General features: G+C 40.1%; 1 non-coding gene across 1 annotated transcript; it reads left to right on the top strand.

Annotated features, from left to right (window-relative positions):
* The first annotated feature begins 2,448 nt into the window (after positions 1–2,448).
* Positions 2,449–2,520, top strand: Trnae-uuc (transfer RNA glutamic acid (anticodon UUC)). Its single transcript has one exon. It is a non-coding gene; the product is annotated as a tRNA-Glu (tRNA).
* Positions 2,521–20,477: the final 17,957 nt, after the last annotated feature.

Below are 20,477 nucleotides of genomic sequence, written 5' to 3'. Positions count from 1 at the left end.
GTTTTTTTATGTGTTACACATTCAAGTTATTAGATCGTAAAACGACAGCTTAATTTTAATTTTGAACGCGTCTCTGTAAATCCACGTATTAATTTCTACTGTATGACACGTTCGCTTCAATTTTTAGATCAGCAACTTTTTTGTTTTCATTTTCAACGGTTTCGTGTAAAAGAACACATTAAAAGTGAATGTATATCAAAAATCCGTTGTCTCCTACACGCTCTGCTGAATTTGTAGGCCACAAAAGAAAAGTTATTTTCCTTGTGTTCGTTTCTGTTGACTTTCGACACAAGAGTGTATTAATACAATGCAGTTTTAAGTTTGTTTTATCTGCTACCGTACACCAAGTACAGTTACATTTTGATTGAGCGCGACTAGACCGCTGACGCGTCCTTCAGAACAACGAATAGCCGAGTACAGAAACAGCTCACAGCGCTCCCACCGAAAACGGCAGTTGTGAAGTGATCGGGTAATAGTTATTATTCAGACTAAAACAGTTTTTTTTGGGAGGGGGGGGGGGGGTGCGCATAAAGCCGCCACTGGATACATGATATGTCCGGAGTATCCTGTCTTAATGCCCACGACAGAAGTTAACACCATTCTCATATTCGTTTCCTTGCAGCGCGTGATGGAGAGAGATGTGATAGGGATGGAGCCAATGAAGAATGCTTAGGACGCTTTCTCGCGCGGGAGTTAACGCGCGGCCCAACTGCAGCAGCAGCAACAATATTAATTTCCCCTCTTCTGTAGTCATTTGTTTTCTTCCGTTACATTGTGTACGTCTTACACCACCATTTTCACGTAACTGGCTGAAGAGTCTGATAATTGCTGGGATGGTTGGCGTCTATTAGGATATGTTGCCGCATGCACGTGCAAGAAATGCATTCTTCCTGCACTCTCCATACACTGTGAGCTTGTTGGCTTTTTCTGCACTGGCAAATCCCATCGTCCACTCACGACCCACTCCTTGTACTGTCACAAACTGACTGACTAGCAGGTCACAATGCACTCAGGTAACACACAAACACACTGTAAGCAAACAGAACAACATACTGCCTAGTAACTACACAGGTTGAACGGCGCAGAACAAGTGTAGATGTGGAAACTTTTCAGAGTACGATATATCTTCAACTACTCGCTCTACAGTCCTGCGACAAGTAACACTGACATTCTACCCTACTTTTAGTTTGTTAATGTGTATGTTTGCACAAAAAATACATTTTGTAAGTATTATTACAGTCTGTTTATTGGGTAACAGTACGAGCATCTGACTACCGATCCATTCTGTGAAAATCGCACATCAGTAGCACTTTCCACTTCCGCAATATTCGAGGTGCAAATTTTTGGTGATTCACCCTGTATATTTGGCCACACACGACCGTAAGAAGCCGGACATATTCGGCTGAAGCCGGGCACTTTGCAACCCTAGACAAGGCAGCTGCCTCATCTCCGAATAGTGATGTTGGAAGTATCGCAAGGAAACAATTTCGTCAGTGCCATGTGCTAATTCCGTAGCAGAGAGAATGAATAGGATTGATACAATGTTACTTTGTCTCAGGTCGCGCTAAATACACATATATCGCCTACGATTACTTTTTGTCCATGACAGAGCGCTATGAGTGTTATGAAAATCTTTCTGTTCTGAGAATTTCAGATGATAATTTTACATCATTTTTTTAAGGTTGTCCATGGAACTGAAGCGAATGCCAGTCTGATCTTGAAGGACACGTATCGGATTACAAAGAAGATTACAGTATTCACACACGCACAGACAGTCGTCTCACGATTCGTGCTTAAACGCAACACGAATATCATTTAAGGGATAGTAAAACTTCAATCACAGTGTGTTGTATCAATGGTATACTGAAAGTCAACAGTTTGTGACCATGGTGTATGCCGTTCGGTGGATTATGGTCGTTCGGTAAGAGAAGAGTTAAGTTTCTTATGAATAATTTTGACGAGATCTTTAGGGATTCTCTCATTCTTTTCTCGTTATGTAATTCAAGTATGCGATCTGATGTATTCTTTTCGTAGCTCTCTGTTCAATATTTTCATGGCAACACTTCTCACCGGCAGCGCATCTACTGCAACATTCTGTGCAATAACCTCATAAACCGAAGTGCATTTCACGCACCTGTACTAAATTAAGAATCTGTTTCTCATTCTGTTGTTGACAGTGTGTAAAAACATGAAAAAATGTATTTTTATAATTAATTACTTATGCGAAGAATGCAGTATGTGAGCAGAGAAAGTCATTGGACAAGCGTTTGAACCAAAGATCGAGAAATTCAGAAAGTCATATCAACATTCAGCACTATGCATAAACTTCGTAGTACGCATTTAAGACGACATACGAGCAACATAAGAAAAAAAAGCGCCCTGCAACAAATGGAACTAGTAGTTTTACTTGTGCAACCAAAATCGTTGTGGAATCAATGTTTCTCGTGCTCCCATGTGGTCTAGTGGCTAGGATAGCTGGCTTTCACCCAGCAGGCCCGGGTTCGATTCCCGGCATGGGAAAATATTTTAATATCTTTGTTAATTTACCTGTCAACCCCGGATTCTTCAAAGAATCGAACCACTACCCTAAAACAACTTCAAACGTCTGATTACTTTACAAATCACTTCATGTGTTATTTGACGTTAAGCATGTAAGCTAGTAGAAAAGGTTTGGAATTATGCTTAAAGTTTGTTGGAACTCGCTAAGTGCTCTAATTCTCGAATACTGGATGAACAAAGTGTGGATATTCGCACACCGTCAAGTACACTGCCTAAAAACAAACACAGTTTCTAACTGTAAAACTGTACTTAGTGTGTTAAACTTTCAGCGTAAGTACATCATGACAGGATTTTAAATTTTTGAATGTGGTCGGTAGTTATGCGAAATATTGAAAATAAAATGTATGTTCCCCTGAAAGCATTAGCTAGACAACCTGCAACTGGCGCTGCGTGCCAGTCGCCGGAATGGCCGCTTGCCCGCTTAGTGATACAGGCAGGGATCTAACGACGTTATCTGTTGAAGGAAGTAATTATAGACACCAAGAAAAAAATATACAGCAAGCACTACAGTATAATTTGAAGAGCACTTATACAAACGAAAAGTACTTTCATTACACAGTCAGAAGATAACGACATAATTTCTGCCGACCGAAAAATGCCGGACGTCGGCCTGCATTGTTTAGCACATGATACTTTGTTCACATCTGCCGTTTCACTGAAATAGGCCATCAGTAAGCTAATTGCTTTAAACAACGAAGTTCATTTCATCCTAAGCCCTCACATAAATTGAGTTCTCTAGTGGCCTATGCGAGTTTGACCGAGCTTCAGAAAATATTTACTTCTTACATGTTCTGAGACAGTCATTACCCTAGGCGTACTTAGGAGCTGGTGATAGTGACTACTCGCACGAAGTTGATTTAGCCATAAAAACTTTCACTTCAGAATTTGCTAAAATAGATTTTATTGTTTGATATTCTGGCAACACTTATGGTAAGTGAAGGAGGGCATGAATAATTTTGGAACATGAGCGCTTAAAACCCGTACACTGAACTTCAAACCCTGCAGTGAGCATCCAAAAACCCGAACAGCAAGATTCATCAGGAACCTCAGACTAATAACTCTGCTTAATAATCACTATAAGAGAATGACCCGTGTACTAAAACAAAGGCTCAAGACTGCAATGCATATAGTAACTGATCCTAAGCAAACAAACGTCGGCCAGGCTAAATCGATTACACAGGTCGCCTGCTACTACAGAGATATAATACCCACAGCAGATGTTCTCAAATTAAAATGCAATATAGTGTCTCTCGACTTTCAAAAGGCCTTTGACACAGTAAACCGTCATTATTTATTTGAAAACATGAAAGCAATGGGTTTTTCACATTGTTATGTCAATTTAATATTCCGGTTATTAATCCAAAGTCCATCCAGAACCCTAACAAACAGTCAGCTAGGGCGAACATGTAATTGCAATAGTTCGGTAAGACAAGATTGCCCATTGTTGATGGCCCTGTTGGCCATCGCATTAGAACCTTTGCTAGCCACTCTGGAACATCAGTTAAGAGTGTTAAACACAAATGCTAAAAATATTGTATGTAGGCCTTATGCTGCTGACAAGAGTCTCGTGGTTAAGACTGACAGTAAGCTCTTCAAATCATTGGCCCGAACGAACTGACATCAGGATCAAAATTAAATAAATCAAAATCAAATATGATGAATATCGGGTACAGAATACCTATATAAGACACAGGACAACTAAAAGGATGATCTCCCATCTAAAAATATTTATTATCGACTACAGATGGAACATAAAGGACACAATCATTGCTAATTGCAAAAGAAAAGAAAAAAAATACTCGTAAGCATAAGTAGCAAGTGTAGCACAGCTTGAGGAACCTCGACAACTTCAGAGGGCATCACTCGCAAATATGTATATCATTTTAAGAATTGTCTATGTGGAGCAAGTGATAGCTACTCCTCGAGACCTGGATACCAGAACGACGTCTGTCTTAGGTCACTTCGTAATCTTTGGAAACATTTTCAGAGTTAGATTTGACACTAGCTCTACCTGCAGACGACAGTGGAATAAACCTGGATGTTAGTGTCAAGTCCATAGTTTTATATGCATGTACAATGTATAAGCTGCGGGAGATATCATCCAACACTTTAACATCTCACTTGCTAAACATAATTACTCTTGTTAGTGTGAACCTGCCTAAAAATGTGCAAAATGCCACAACCGTATTTCACCATCTTAAGCATTTTGAATCGAATTCAGTTATATATAGACAAACATTCCAGCGAAAAGAAGGCGATTGGGAAGCATTCTGGAAAAATATCAGTTGAAAGCAATTAACAGAAACTTTCCGCCTAACACAAGACATTATGACATCCACCTAGCAGACACATCCACCTGTCCATCTTGTAATTTTATTGACAGTCAAGAACGCAGGTTTGGCAAGTTGTCTGGCCGAAGGTAGCGAGAATAACAAGAATGATTCCCAAAATTGTAACATCAACAGATTTTCTGAACCCAAATGACGTTCCATACCCAATCAAAAAAGTTCCATGGTGTGAAATGAATTAAAGAACAAACAATACACTAAACATTGACAAAAAAATAAAAGCAAAGAAGATTTTTGGCTGTATACAAGCACACAGCATAATAGCTTAAGGAAGGAAAAGTTCACAAACCTATTAAAATTTACAAGGTAGCTAACTGAAAGCGACTAGAAGAATGAACAACTGAATACAAGTTAATAGAAAAGATTTCAACATATATCCATGAAAGCATTGGACAATTATTTGATTTCATTTTATATTTGAATAATTTATTGCCAGTGGATATACATTCAAAGTTGATGTCTTACTGGTACAGACACCAATGGAAAACAAGGTCTTAGAAATGACATATTGTACCATGTCAAGCTGTGTGTAATTTAGTTTTAATTGTAAAACTGCTTTTGGTCAGAGACCATTTTCCAGTACCTATTGTAGAATGTTACAAATACAGAACAATTTTGATGTAAAAAGGATATTTTGAGAATTGTGGTAAAATGGTAGCAATATTTACAAATTCGTATCAGTAACAGGTATTATTTTTATACCCCAGCAGATATATATCAAAATATAATATTCATAAATAATATTTGTTATTAAGCAAATGTAGATACATGGAGTGACAATTACACAGTATCCCAAAACATTTGTAAAACAAAATGGTAAGAATGACGTTCTCTGTAGTTAAATATAACGAAAATTTTCCATAAATATATTTTATTTTCAGTTTAAGTTCTTCACTAAACATGAAATTCGGTTCTTTAACATAATGTGAAAATGTTTGTCTCTCTTGCATGAGATTCATATATCTACCTTTCTCTGTTTTGGGTAGAATAGTGACAATGTTTTCAATTGTTTGCTGTATGCTTTTCATCCATTAAATATGTAGCAAATGTCGATGGTTTGCTTTTGTCAGTGATACAACGCTCTTTGTATCATTTATGTATTTTTTTACTGCTTTATCCAATGTAAAATTTATTGCAACTGTTGCACTATATTTTATACATGTCTGGTTGGTGGTAGTGGGGTGTCAGGTCAGATTTATATTCTATATTAGATTGCATGGTATTACCAGTCTGAACACCAATTTAAATTCCTGTTTCATGAAATATGTAGTTACTTTTGATAGTCGTTTGTACAATATATGGTAAGAATGTACTTCTAGTTTCTGTTTCTTTTCTCTATGTATTAAGGTTATTTCTCTCCCACTTATAGTCTTAATTTGTCTTCTCTTCACAGATTTTATTCACTAATTCAGGATTTATCTATTTTATATTGTTGTATCTCTCTATGATTCTAACTCTATTTCAGTGTTCGTATCAGTTAGTTGCAAGCGAATTTTCTGTCTAACATTGCATGAAAAATAGCTTTCTTATCTGTCTTAGGTTATCATGAGGTACTGTGGATTATCGTATCAGATGTGGCTGGTTTTTAGAAAGCATTAAACACATGAGTTCTGTGATTATTGTGGATAGTAACATCTCAATGGTCCATTCGCTTCTCCTTTCCGTATTCGATTGTGAATTGGATTTTTTTGTGAAGGTCATTGAATTTCTGATGATGAGTTGATACCTCTTCTTTTGCTCCACTAAGCAAAATAACTGTTTCATCTACATGATGCCTATAATACATTATCTTTTCATCTAACATTGGTTGCTCTCTGAAAAGCTTATTTTTTGTATGATCAAGAAAAACATTAGTTAATGTTTGTTACCATTAAAAATGAAGTAGTTGTAGGATAAGATAAGCTGTGAAAATTCAATAAGTTCAACGATTTCTGCCCCCCCCCCCCCACGTTTCCCTTATTTCAGGAAATTGTTCTTCAAAATATGAATTGTTTAACCAGAGGCAAGTTCATAAAAATAAGTTCACCACATCTAGTGAAAACAATATACTGTTTGGTGGCATGTTAATATCATTAATCTGGTTAATCAACTCAGTTATATTTTTACAAAAATGTGGATTATTACTCGTAAAAGTGCAATTTCTGGTAAGTATTTAATTTTTGGCTCAGTGGCTGAGCAGGGCTTCCCCTTTAGTTTACAATCGGCCTTGTAGGGACATTACCTTTTCATGTTTTCGGTTGCTCTCTTAATTTAAAAGCTCATGGATTCATAACAGTTAAACATTTCTTTTCCCTGTATGCAAGCAAAACATTTAAGTTCTTAAGTGCATTTTTAAGCAAGTTGTTAAATTTCCTGCATCTTTCCATACTAGAGACTGAGATGTGAATGTGTTGCAGTGTGTGCAACGATTCATAAACTGATTTTATTTTTCTGTTACTGTGATGTTATTACGAGGTGTTTGTTTAGTGTTAATTTTGTTAAATAATACAGAACTGTGTAGTAACAGACTGGAAAAAAAGTCGGTTGTTACATTCTAATATTTTTCCTTATTTACATTTTTCACACATTCAGAGAGTTTCTTATTTGTGTAATAGGAGTACATACATTCTGCAATAATAATAATAATAATAATAAAAACAATAAGAATAAAAAAATAATATTATTATCGTAATTAAATGACTAACATAGCTGCCTTTCATCCAACAGGACTAGGTTTGATTTCTCGTATGGGAAATTATTTTAATTTCTTAATTTACAGCTAGACATTTAGAACTGTTCCCTGTGTGAAGTGAGGATTCAGTGACATCAGTTGAAGGATGTAATTATAGACACCAGGAAAAGAAACTGCATTATTAATTGTTTGATTACACACATTTGTTCGTAAAAAGTGGAAACAACGTACTCAATATTATGAAAAATCATATCTTTTACTAATCAGTATTCAGTAAACAATATAGTATATTTTTAAGATTACTTATGCAGAGGAAAAGTGTTTTCAGTAAGCAATCAGAAGACAATGAAGTAATTTGCTCAGAATAAGAACTGTCAATCTGTTTTCTTTAGAACATGACACTTTCTTCATATATGCCATGTTACTGACAGAGTCCATTAGTATGCAAATCAATTTAGGCAACAAAATTCATTTCCTTCTCGTCCTCTCTCATAAATTTTGTAATGGCCAAGTCGAGTCTGACTTATCACCATTTTCTTTCCTACTAATGGACCCTCAGGAAATACTGACTCCTAAATGTTCTGCTTCAGTCAATGGCATAGACATTCTGAGGTATGTGGGGTTGATCTGTTATTCTGCGCAACGGATTAATCTGAGATGTACCCTTTACCCTGTGGCTCCTGCAAGATGCAATTTCCACCCCCACACTTCTACAGAAGTCAGACAGACTTTCCTAACGTTCTAAAGAGAAATGCCTGAAAAACTTTCAGCAATAAATATCTTCTGGAATCGTCCGCTGTAAGGAAATGACACAAAAATTCACAAAATTTCTTACGTAACTTGTGGCATACTTGGGTACTAGAGTAGTGCTAGTTCGTGTAAGAAAAACGTGAAACTAACGAAAAGTATTATTTATTTTGCAATAATTCTGAGAAATCACAATGACACTTTTAGTTATGAATTGAACAAGTTATATCCCGGTTCTTTTCGGAATATGAAGTTACCTTTCAAGAATAGGATTCGCTAATGAAATTTCTACACAAAGTTTAAGATGCTTGTTGCCTTGGCAGAATGGCTGAGAGGCGCGCCTACTCAACTTGAATAATTATCCTTTAGAATGTTGCTAGGTACGGTCGAGGCTGTCGCATGTGAAATGCAGTGAAGTGTACTGTTGTGGAGGAAATATGGGGCTCGCAATAGCTGTAGTGCACAATACCGTAAGCTGCGATGACTGCTGTCTGTGCCGCTTGCTGCTGACAAATAAGATAACTCTCGTTCTATCTGAATTGACCTTCGCCAATCAAACTTTCCCTATGCCTTGATGAAGTCAAGGATTCCTATTCGCCCCTAGTCTAACTATTGGCGTGGTACACTGGTCAGATAACCAGTCCACCGCGATGCCACTCATAATTCGCTCGCAGGCGTTTAACTAGTACTCTGTTCACACTGCACAATAAGTGTGTCGGCCAACACAGTGAACAATGCTTAATCGCAAGGACTCAATATGGAGTCGCCCTTTGATTCGCACTCGACAGAGGTGCTCTCTCAGTGATGGACTGAGGAGAGACTTGTTCCTCGCTCCAAGAGCGACAACGGAACGGCGCCTCTCCACACCAGACGTGAAGCGGTATATCTTTCGGTCTCTTCCATTATTCCTTCAGCTCAAGGCGTCAGAAATATCGTCTGCCAATCAGCATTGCTCTTCTAAAACGGGAGAATGATGTTTCGTTTAAGGCGACCAATCTGGAAACCTATAGCTTTGGCGTTTGGCGTTTGCTGTCTCCCTGTGAAAATCTCTGAAACTGCGTGCTATGTGTAAAGAATGCATAGGCTAGCCACTCCCACACAGTGTAGTGGAATTTGCTTTTAAGCCGAACACGGGGTCGTTCTCCCTTTTCACTCGGGCCCACGCTGTCCGCTACGGGCGGTCATCGGCCGACATGGGCTGGGTCGTCCTCTGAAGGGCCTGGCCGCTGTGCGGCCTCTCTCCCGAACTAAAAGCCTCTGTGACCGTCATGTCTGGAATGTACGTGTGCACGCCAGCCTCGAGTATTTCAACCACGGTGCGCTCACTTGTCGATTGCATATCGTTTACATGAATTCATACAACACTGACTTTATCTTATTGAGTTTGGGTTCGAATGAAGCGTCTTGATGTGCGGAAAATGATTGTGAGGGCGGAATATGTAAGCAATGAAGGTCAGGAGACCACGACGTCTTACATTAAATTTATTACATGTTGATAATGATTTTCAATCGAAACTGAGCATTTTTCTACAATAGACTTTAAGCGTCTGATACTTTGCAATAATTATGGTATGGATGATGATAAGGGCAAGGACTTGAGGGCAAAAGTGTGAATGTTTTTGGAGCATGAGAGCTCAGAACCTTTATGCTAAACTTTCAACTGTGCGGTGAGTATATTACATGCACTAGAGTACTTGGAGCCACATTGATCATGTCATTTAACAGTGGCAGTCTTTCCCCAAATCTGTCATTATCGGCTTATGCTAAGGATTACAAGCACTGGCGACAGAGAATGAAATGTAGCTACAGGAGTTGACAAAAATAATTTAACACCACAAGAAATGCTTGCTTGACCAAAATGCAGATGCTAGCCAGGCCTGCAAGTTACATTGCTGTATTTCCCCATGAACAGAGCCTGTGTAACTTCCTGAATCGTGGCAAGTGTCAGTCGTGCGTACAACAGCCTTCTATGTAGTTGTGAGTGCATTATGTTGGAGCTAAGTGATTTCTAACGTAGGCAGATTGATGGTACTGGTATGATGGATGATTCTGTAACCAAGGGAGATGAAGTGCTAGGTATTTCAAGAAGCTCTGCAACACAGACATATGCCACATAAAGAGAAAGCGGAAAAAAATTATCAGCTAAGTCACAATGCAGACGAAAGTGTGTGTTGACTCTTCGAGATTGATGGTGATTGAAAAGGATTGAGAAAATAAAAATAAGACTACAACAGCTGCAAAAGTTACAGCAGAATCTCATTCGCAAATTCTACAAGCCCCAGAAGGAGCTCCATAAGCAGGGAACTGCTGAGTGATCTGGAATTCCAGTGGCTACTACAGTCCCCAAATCCCAGTATCATTGGTCCTTTGTAGACTACTTTGGAGAGCGGTTTTGAATGCAAAAAGATTTCCTGGATAATGTTAGGCCTGGTAATGTGTTGTGGTTTGGTGTTTACATCTTTTTGTCCATCCCCTGTATCTGAGCTCCCTGCTTCAGCTACATGTAGGCGAGGCAGCATTTTGAACAACATTGAAATGTAATGAACTGTATCAAGTCCAAAGCTACCTCATCCACTCCAGCAATGCTGTAGCCTCAACCCCACAGTGTTGTACACTGTGTCAGAGTATGTTTAAACAAATCATTTGCACATTATTCGTAACACTCAGTAAACTGCTTGCTCCACTATCTAATTCTTTGGCCACATACATTAGACACAACACATTTTCTAACCCTCTTGTTGAATTTGCGGCGTTGGTAACTACTACTGCATTAATAAATGACACACTAAGGAACTGCAAAGGAATCACTTCAACACAAATGTTCACAGTGTGGAAGTGGTGGTGAATGAAGGAGCATTCACTTGTTGTGGGGGTGGTGGTGGTAAGTTTCTATGGGACCAAACTGCTGAGGTCATCAGTCCCTAGGCTTACACACTACTTAATCTAACTTAAACTAACTTATGCTAAGGACAATACATACAAATATGCCTGAGGCACGACTAACTTCTGATGGGGGAACTGCACAAACCATGAAAGGGGCCTCGGGCCATGTGGCTCACTTGTTGAGAAACAAGTTGCAGTCCCCCTACACAATTTAATATTTGCAAAATCAACAGTATTTAAATGTACCCAATCACCAGAAAAGGCGTCAGATCTGAAGAAGGTAATCTGGAATGATATAGAAAAGGGTACAGTTAATTGTAACTTTGACACATGGGTCTGTTTCTCTAATAATGATTAAATAAACAAATAACGATCAAATAAACAAATTTGTTACTGAATACAAAACTGTAATTTAGCGAAAATTTAATTACGTAGTGAAATCATATGGTTGCTAGTGCTAAAGTAGACAAAAATTTTTGATATAAGTTGTTTTCGATTGAATCTAACCATTAATGACAGGGGCAACAACAGTCGTTACTTATACGGGAGCTCTACTGAAGATGCAAACTATCACAAAATCTATTTCCTCAATTAGCATTCTATTCAAAACTGTTGAATTGTTTTACATTAAAACTGATTTATTGTCTCATGCTGCCTGGTAATAATAATGTAGCGTGGCATCACAGTAACATTCATTGTCACTGCGTTTAGTTTGCCACTCTTTTCAAATATTTCGTCACCAAAAACATAATAATTACAAGTATTAATTCGATCACAATTAACAGCCATATGTTAAGGCAATGGCGAAATACGAAAACTAAGAGAATGATACATGAAGTTTCCTTACTGCACAATAGTGAATAAATATCTTAATCAAACTATAAAGATTACTATAGTTTGCCAGATTCAATGACTTCAGCTTAATAATAAACGTCGTTTCACAAAATAATTAATGTTGTTGCAATTCAAGATTTACATGGTAACTCTGATTAATGTCCAAGAATGTCTCTTTCATGGAAGATCAAAATTTAGCTTTACTTTCTGGTACCTTCATCATTTTTACATTGAAGTCTTTCTCTTTTCCACAGTGCAATACACAGTTGTCAGGATGATTGGATATGGACCCTGTTTACGGTAATAATGATGTGGGTAAATAATTGCTATAGTATAATGGTAAATTTTTGCTCTCTCATTACACAGGGAGTTTCAAAATGAGTATATGGGTTTTAAGGATTTGTACCATTTATTGAATTCAATTTACAGTTATAAATAATACATCAAATGAAAGAGCAACTCAAGGAATTTTGTTTGTATACCTGCGTGCAAAGGGAAGAGTACTGAACGAGAAAGAGTGACTATAGAACGTGTTGAGCGAGTGAGAGGCTTTCATTTGTAGCCCCAAGAAATCAGTTCAGAAGTTGTGAATTAGCATTTCCATTAATGTCTGTGTGGAGACTTTTAAGGGGATGCTAACAACTGTGTTTCTATAGTTTGGAAGCTCTGAAGCCTACAGACCATTTATTACGTACCAACTTTGCAAACAAAATGTTGCTGCATGACACCGATGATTTTCGGAATCGTGTCGTCTTCAGCGACGAATCAACATTTAATCTAAGTGAAAATGTGAACACACATAATGTGCCCATTTGAGGATCAGCAAATCTCCACGAGATGATACAGTTGCAGTGAGGCTCCACTAAACTGAACGTCTTTTGTGGCATATTCTGGTGGAAATTTAATGGGCCTTTCATTTTTGGTAAAGCAACTGTAACTGGTGTTTCTTAACTTGATACGCTAGAACTGTTTCACTTTCCTCAATCTGGCACCAATATGGCGCACTGCCAAACTGGCATAAATCAGTAGGCATTGGTTAAACGACATTGTACCTAACCGCTGGATTCATCACAAGAGACCGGATGACAGAGCTTGTTTTATGTGGCCTGACGCCATGCGATTTTTACCTGTAGGGGTACATAAAGGTTTCTGCGTATGTGTCTCTTCTACCAGCTGATCTACCTGACTTAAGAAACGGCATTCTTGCAACAATTACTGTAGACACATTGGTCGAGGTTTGAAAAGAACTCGCCTATTGATTCAATGTGTGACAAATGGTGCTTACATCGAACTGTTGTAAGAAGAACTGCGAGTTGTTCTTCGATTTAATATATTATTTATAACTGCAAGTTGAATGTAATAAATGCTCCAAAACCTTAAAGCCAGCATATTCCTTTATAAACACTCTGTATTTTCTAAAGAATAATTTTGCAACATTGCCAAGCCTTTCACAATATAGGTTGTCTAAAATGGTACAGTCTTACTTGTGGTGAAGGTGTTACTGTGATATAATAGTTCAGTGGCAACTATTACCACAGGTACGGCTCATCTTCGAACTGCAGATAACTTTCGAACCTTAGACATACAATATTCTTTCTAGTAATACTCTTTAAGCCACTTTACTAACTAACATCATATTGTCCCCATCAGATTATATGGCCACCACACCTACAATACCTTGATACTTAAATTGCTGCCACTCCATCGAAGTACACTGTTGCTTGTGCACACTGTTTGTTGCAGCTATATAGTGTCCAATCTCTTTCACCATTAAATTCCAGAAGAAGCCAGTTTCAATCGATGCTTACTGTGAAGTGTCATCAAAAGCACGACACTCTGCCCCTGTGCTCTCTCATAAGGCACACACCCAACTGCCATTTAGACCTTATGTTTGACTTTCTGTGGTGCAACGACTCTGATATTACCAGTGTGTCTACTTCACAAAATTTACGTGTAAGAAAAAAGTGAGTGATTACCATTCGGAAATGAACGCTGTTGTGGGTTGGCAGGAGAGCCAACACCGGGTTACTAGAGGCGGCCGAAATGCACGCGTTTTAGCTCACGCAGGCTGGCGTGAGGTCTGGAACAGGACAAGGAAATTAGAATTTAGAAAAAACGGACGTAGCTGGTGGAATACTTAACTTTAATCCATTAATGAAGAACGTCGCTCTTGACGGTACATGATTCACAATATCAATAGTAACTGAATATGGCGCCTTGCAAGGACGTAGCAAATGACGTAGCTGAAGGCTATGCTAAACTATCGTTTCGGCAAATGAGAACGTAAGTAGGCAGTGAACCATCGCTAGCAAAGTCGGTTGTACAACTGGGGCGAGTGCTAGGAAGTGTCTCTAGACCTGCCGTGTGGCGGCGCTCGGTCTGCAATCACTGATAGTGGCGACACTCGGGTCCGACGTATACTACCGGACCGCGGCCGATTTAAAGGCTACCACCTAGCAAGTGTGGTGTCTGGCGGTGACACCACAAACGCTGCCATTTTCGTGACGTCATTCATTCTTGTCACACCTTTCTTCGAAGTCGGTCATTGCCAATTATAATTCAACTGTTATAGAGAAAACATGAAGTACAAACGCCGCAGCATGATAAAAAATAAAAATATTAAGGTCCGTGTAAACCAGACACGTGCCGATCTCCTGCAGCTCGTTAATTTATACAAGTCACGTGATGGGACGTACAATCTTGACTCCCTTGCACGTGAATGGGATCACACACTTTTGCATTTACTCCCATGTCACTGTCAGTGTAGCCCTATGGAATCAATGTGGACAAAGGGTTTCAAGGTTATGTGGGAGAAAAGAAACAAAACAGTCAAGATAACATACAGTGAATCGCTTGTGCATGAGATAATAGACAGTGACGCAATAGACAACATTCCACCTGCAGTGTGCGCACTGTCTGTGTGACATGCTGAATAGCTTCAGAATGAAGAGTTTGACAGGGAAGTGATGATGGATATAAGCCTCGAACCTATCATCGTAAATTTGCAATAAGAATGAATTTACCGTGCTCTCGTGGTCACCAAAATCCCTAGGTTTAAACCCACTCTTGAATCCCTGGGGATCACCTCCACCAGGGTTTTCACGTCGTTGATCCTCCACCGAGAAACCTAGCGCAGCTTGCCACAGCACTGGAGTCGGCATGGCTACACATCCATGCCGCCAGAGCGCTAAGAGCGGCCTGCAGCCGCCGCGCCGACCTGTGATCCTATGAAGGCGTCAGCGCAGGGGCTCATACCGCAGTCATTTTCTGTCGGCGCTCGTGACTGATATTCTGTTCATTGTTGCTCTGGTCACTGGTACTTGCTACATCTTGGTATCGAAATTGGTTTTTTACTCTGGACTCAGTGTTACGCCGTGTGGTGTGTGTTGTTAGCCGCCCCTGTGTTTACGTTGTACCGGCGATTCCCCGTTGACGCTCCGGTCTCGCTCGACTCTAGAGTGACATTAACTCGACTGGACCGTGTAATTGCAATTGCCCTGCTCAACTCAAATTATTTAATAATAAATAGAATTAAAATTAATTTCAAACATGAGGCATTCAAGTGGCTCTGAGCACTATGCGACTTAACTTCTGAAGTAATTAGTCGCCTAGAACTTAGAACTACTTAAACCTAACTAACCTAAGGACATCAAAGACATCCATGCCCGAGGCAGGATTCGAACCTGCGACCGTAGCGGTCGCTCGGTTCCAGACTGCAGCGCCTAGAACCGCACGGCCACTCCGGCCGGCTCATGAGGCTTTAAGCAAATTTCATACTAAAGTGTGTAAACATACACATACTTCCAATTGCTTTCTTCTAGGCAGTTAATACTGTTTGTACAAGTTGAGACTTAAGAATACTATTCTTTGCGCTTTCAATAAATTTAAAAGCTAAATACATTACTGAAATGATTTATACGTCTCCAAAATTGGCGATAACATGGATGTCAGAAGTTTTAACACATTCACAATATGACTGATCTAATATTCTATATATTCTGGAAACATACCCCACGGTGTGGCTAAGCCATGTCTCTGCAACATCCTTTCTTTCAGGAGTGCTAGTTCTGCAGTGTTCGCAGGAGAGCTCCTGTAAAGTTTGGAAGGTAAGAGACGAGGTACTGACGGAATTAAAGCCGTGAGGACGGGCCGTGAGTTGTGCTTCGGTAGCTCAGTTGGTAGAGCACATACCCGCGAAAGGCAAAGATCCCGAGTTCGAGTCTCGGTCCGGCACACAGTTTTAATCTGCCAGGAAGTTTCATATCAGCGCACACTCCGCTGCAGGATGAAAATCTCTTTCTGGATGACTGATCTATTTGTGGTCCTCATCGACAAGTTCTCTACTCCGCCAGTAATTTTGGCTTTCTGCTGAGTTAGTGGTGGTATTCTACATTTGTTTAATACATATTTTTCTAGAGTGAAACCGAATTTTTTACTAATTTCGAAATCATTGGTGTAAAATCACTCAGTGACTTTCACTCAGAGGTTATAGTATGCATGTACATGAGCCTATAGCGTCCAATACGAATTACAATATCAGTCTCGATTTAGTAAATTGTGCAACTCACAAGGGAACCTCCCCATCGCACCCCCCTCAGATTTAGTTATAAGTTGGCACAGTGGATAGGCCTTGATTAACTGAACACAGATCAATTGAGAAAACAGGAAGAAGTTGTGTGGAACTGTGAAAAAATAAGCAAAATATACAAACTCAGTAATGCATGGGCGACATAGGCAACATCAAGAAGAACGTGAGCTCAGGCGCCCCGTGGTCCCGTGGTAGCGTGAGCAGCTGCAGAAGGAGAGGTCCTTGGTTCAAGTCTTCCATCGAGTGAAAATTTTACTTTCTTTATTTTTGCATAGTTATTATCTGTCCGTTCGTTCATTGACGTCTCTGTTCACTGTAATAAGTTTAGTGTCTGTGTTTTGCGACCGCACCGCAAACCCGTGCGATTAGTAGACGGAAGGACGTGCCTCTCCAATGGGAACCGAAAACATTTGATCGCAAGGTCATAGGTCAACCAATTCCTCCACAGGAAAACACATCTGATGTATTCTATACGACACTGGTGACGGCATGTGCGTCACATAACAGGAATATGATGTCGACCCACCTAACTTGTACACTTGGCGAATGGGTAAAAAGATTCTTCTACCTTGCCCGATTTAGGTTTTCTTGTGGATGTGATAATCACTCCCAAAAAAGTGATGAAAACATAAGAGTTTGTCACATAAACTGAAAATAAGAAATTAAACTTTTCACTCGATGGAAGATTTGAACCAAGGACCTTTCGTTCCACAGCTGCTCACGTTACCACGAGACGACGGCACTCCTGCGGTCGCAGTGTCCTTGATGTTGCATATCATCCCATGAACTACTGAGTTTGTATATTTTGCTTATTTTTTCACAGTTCCACACAACTTCTTCCTGTTTTCTCGATTGATCTGTGTTCAGTTTTTCAAGGCCTATCCACTGTGCCAACTTATAACTAAATGTGAGGGGGGTGCGATGGGGAGGTTCCCTTGTCAGTGTCGACCATAAAGTACCGACCAATATCACATAATTTCGTGTTATTAATACTTCCCGATATAAGTATGGTTTCCATTTCTTATTATTATGTGGAGATTCTACGTTGCCATTGGGGATCATTTTATGTATTTAATCATTTCCTCCTGATACTGTTTATTTTATCGTTCAATTTTATATTCCCGTATAACAATAGGATTACTCTCAGATAAATCTCAAACAAGCACAAAAATAACATTAACATAAAATAAAGACTAATTTTGATGCAATAATAACAATAGTCATTTATGCGAATAGCTGGTGTAGTACAACACCTCTGAGATGTATCAAAGTGGTTTCCCATGCACCATGTTTCCCATGCACCATGTTTCATTTGGGCGAGACTGGCTTTTTGCACTACGGGAAAACGCTTCCAAACGGGGACCTTTATGGAATGCGACTTTCTCTGAATCAAAAATAGGTCATTTAGCGTCCTGTGGAAATGCGCCTTTTAATTACTGTCGGCAATCGTTTCTGGGCACGATCCGTTAACACCGCCCGGATTCGGGCGCCATTCACTGCCTCACAAAGAGACACCTGGCGTCCAATTAGTGAAACATGAGACGGGAGCACACTCTGTCGGTGCAACGCAGCGCGCATGCGCACTGGGAATCGGTTGACTAGAACAAATTTTAATTCGCCCACATTCAGGAATCCTACCCACCCGAGATGTAGAAAAAGGGAACCTTGCCAGAAAGAGCGTCAAACGAACCAATTGCAAAGAGCGGCGTTTCTTTCGGCGCCGGCGTTGGATTTGCTCGGTGTTCCCGTGCGCCGAGAGGGCGACGACGGCGCAACCCACAAGCAGCTTCTCGCTTTCGCCTCTTTTTTCTCGGTTTTTCCTTCTAGTCCCGGCTGAGGCTTTGGCGGCTGATGAATAGGTAACCGGCTCGGATATAATCTTATAAAAATTCTAGCCGTCATTCTTTGTGCGGAGATAAAACACAAGAAAGGCTTCATTTCGCGTTTAACAAAGGTAATGGTTTTGCGGAGGTAGGAAACGGCTGGCGGCGCCGCGTATTCTGGGAGCCGTAATTACTACGGCGCGGGGGAGGGGTGACGACGTTCATTACGTAATTGCAGCAGCCTTCCACAGAGGCCCGCACCTCAATTAGGAACCTTTACGTCACACCGCAGCAGCCGCCGGCGCCACAGCTCCGCTCCGTAGGAGAGGCCCAACCGCAGGGGCCCGGCTGCGATATTCTGTGTTTGTACTGCGCAAACCCATTGGCAGAGATTACCGCCACGGGTATCATAGGCTTTGCTCTCCGGCCTATTCACGTAGCCCCGCGAGAACAAAATTTGTCTGTCTCGTGTCCTAACAAACTTCTTTGACGTAAGAGGCACTAAACGAAATTTTCATCTCCTGCGCGCAATGTACGCAAAAGTTATGGTGAGTACGTTTCGTTAAAACGATTAATATTGTCTTTAAAATACGTGCAATAAAGTGAGACGATCTTGTATCAGACAACCAAACACGTTGTCTGTGATGCGTCTCTGACGTGATGTAATTAGCAGATACAAAAGTAACACGAGGGAGGACGGTACGGCAAGAAAGGAAGAACGAATTGATTGTTGGTGTTAATAACGATCATCCTCCTTTACCTCCTCTGCATTGCTGCAGATGACGTGTCACTGAGCACATTTGTTCTGTGCATGCAGTACACGTGAGATGCCTAATTGTTTCCAAAGCACTGTGTGGAATACGAAGGTTCTGTTATAGTTCACTAACTTGCTGTCTTCAGCGCAGAAAACAGCACGCAGGTCGTAGGTTCTGTATCTTGAGGCTGAAACTGACTTTTAGCGAGGTTCTGTTCTGAAATAATGTATCACTTATTTGGGATGCCATCCGCGTATTTTAATATAGCCACACGACAAGACTACATTATCTTAATACAACACCTTCTGATACAGCAAAGTACATGATCAAACACAATGTTTACGAAAATGTACGTTACACTATTTGTAACTTTGAGGTTCGCCGATGACATTGTAATTCTGTCAGAGACAGCAAAGGACTTGGAAGAGCAGTTGAACGGAATGGACAGTGTCTTGAAAGGAGGATATAAGATGAACATCAACAAAAGCAAAATGAGGATAATGGAATGTAGTCGAATTAAGTCGGGTGATGCTGCGGGAATTAGATTACGAAATGAGACACTTAAAGTAGTAAAGGAGTTTTGCTATTTGGGAAGCAAAGTAAGTGATGATGGTCCAAGTACAGAGGATATAAAATGTAGACTGGCAATGGCAAGGAAAGCGTTTCTGAAGAAGAGAAATTTGTTAACATCGAGTATAGATTTAAGTGTGATGAAGTCGTTTCTGAAAGTATTTGTATGGAGTGTAGCCATGTTTGGAAGTGAAACATGGACGATAAATACTTTGGACAAGAAAAGAATAGAAGCTTTCGAAATGAGGTGCTACAGATGAATGCTGAGCATTAGATGGGTAGATCACATAACTAATGAGGAGGTATTGAATAGAATTAGGGAAAAGAGGAGTTTGTGGCACAACTTGACAAGAAGAAGGGACCGGTTGGTAGGGCATGTTCTGAGGCATCAAGGGATCACAAATTTAGCATTAGAGGGCAGCGTGCAGGGTAAAAATCGTAGAGAGAGACCAAGAGATGAATACACTAAGCAGATTCAGAAGCATGGAGGCTACAGTAAGTACTGGGAGATGAAGAAGCTTGCACAGGATAGAGTAGCATGGAGAGCTGCATCAAACCAGTCTCAGGACTGAAGACCACAACAACAACAACAACAACAACAACATTTGTGGCACGTGCACAAGACTACCGGAGTGAATCTTTTAATACTGAATACTGGCAAACACATCCTGCCACAGACAACATGGCTGTACATCTCGA

This window comes from Schistocerca serialis, chromosome 4, assembly GCF_023864345.2.
Source record: "Schistocerca serialis cubense isolate TAMUIC-IGC-003099 chromosome 4, iqSchSeri2.2, whole genome shotgun sequence".
Lineage (NCBI taxonomy): Eukaryota > Metazoa > Arthropoda > Insecta > Orthoptera > Acrididae > Schistocerca > Schistocerca serialis.
The sequence above is the reverse complement of the archived record's forward strand: the minus strand, read 5'-3'. Positions and strand labels throughout refer to the sequence as shown.